We start from the raw sequence: 1,576 nt of genomic DNA, 5'->3' as shown, positions 1-1,576 counted from the left end.
GTTGGTGGTGGGGGGGGGGGGGGGTGATGGGAGGGTCGGTTCCCGGACCTCCCATAAGCATTAAGCGATCCGCCATAAGTCTCAAAAAGGAGTTATTAGGTTTTCTCAACGATAATGACGACAAGACAAAAAAAAGAAAAGAAAAGAAAAAAAAGATTCATATTTAATTTAAACACACCCAAAAATAATATGACACGAGAGAGATTAAATGTGCTTAGTTTGCTATTACATTGATTTTTGTTGAGAAATGTCTTTGTGAAACTGAAAGAAAAAAAGTAAATTAAAATTAATATATATGAGCGTTGCCAAGAGCGTTGACACAATTTGAACATTGATGGTTATAAATTAATTATTAAATTAATTGTCTTAACTGGTTGACTTATTGTACCACGACTATATGTGCTAGCACATACTGTATACATAACATGGCTGATCTTTGCCACATTTTAGATCCACTTTTTCATGTACAAAACATAGTAAATGTGTCACATATTGCTGTTTTTCACCTCTAGAGGGTGCTCTTAAACTGTAGAACCAAAGACTTGCAGATGTAGACAAGCAGAAAAAAAAAGTTCCTTAAAAAAACAGCTGTGTCAATTAATCAGTAAAAATTATATATCAGCAGGGGTGTGAAGTAAGAAATACTTTGCTATTTAATGCATTTTTCCTTACAAATTGTATTATCAGCATAACAATTCGAGTAAATGTATAAAAGGTAAATCCTTCTAGAACAATGTGCATTAGTGCAAGTCTAGTTATTCTTATTTCTTTATTGCAAAACAAGTACTTTTACTCTGCTTTTTTTTTTTTTTTTGGAAGGTAATGGTACTTTTACTTGAGTATATTTTTTCAGTACTCTTTCCACCACTGATGGTTAGTGCATAGTGCATAGACTGTGTAAGTGTTAATATTACTAATTAAAAACACAATATATGACAATCACTACCTGAAAATCTTATTATTAAAGTATTATCTTACCCCAGTTGGGTCATCATGGTTACCATGCACACTGAAGACAGGGATGGAGATGTTGAGATTAGTGTCCAAGTAGTTCACCCATGGAAATCTGACAAAATAAGCAGTGAGGTTAACATGTCTGTCTGTATGTTGTGTACATGTTTGTTTGTTTTTTATCTCTGTACACTGGAACAAAATGCACATTAAAGGAGTATTTTATACTGAAAAAAACTTCTATCATTCATCAAACTTTTAATGAAAATTCTGATAATTAATGTGGGTCAGTTTACAAGACAGGTGCCGTTTGTGGTGTTAAATGTGCTTGAAATCTTCTTTTGTGTTAACAGAAGCAGGAGTGCAGTAATTGTGAATAAAATATACATTTTGATAAAATATTTGTTGAGAAATCAAAATGTATGCAAGAAATTATATTTTGATGAGAAGTGAAACTGGAATAGGATTGTAACACAGCACCTTACAAATACAAAGAAAACACAGTAACAAAGTATATTTTTATAATAAAATTAGAGTCCGACCGATATGGGTTTTTTGGGGCCGATACCGATATTAGGGAGTAAAAAAAAGGCAGATATCGATATATCGGCCGATATTCTTTGTG

The sequence above is a fragment of the Sinocyclocheilus anshuiensis genome, unplaced genomic scaffold (genome assembly GCF_001515605.1).
Source record: "Sinocyclocheilus anshuiensis isolate Anshui unplaced genomic scaffold, SAMN03320099.WGS_v1.1 scaffold1171, whole genome shotgun sequence".
In the NCBI taxonomy this organism is placed as follows: domain Eukaryota; kingdom Metazoa; phylum Chordata; class Actinopteri; order Cypriniformes; family Cyprinidae; genus Sinocyclocheilus; species Sinocyclocheilus anshuiensis.
Note: the sequence above shows the minus strand (reverse complement) of the source record.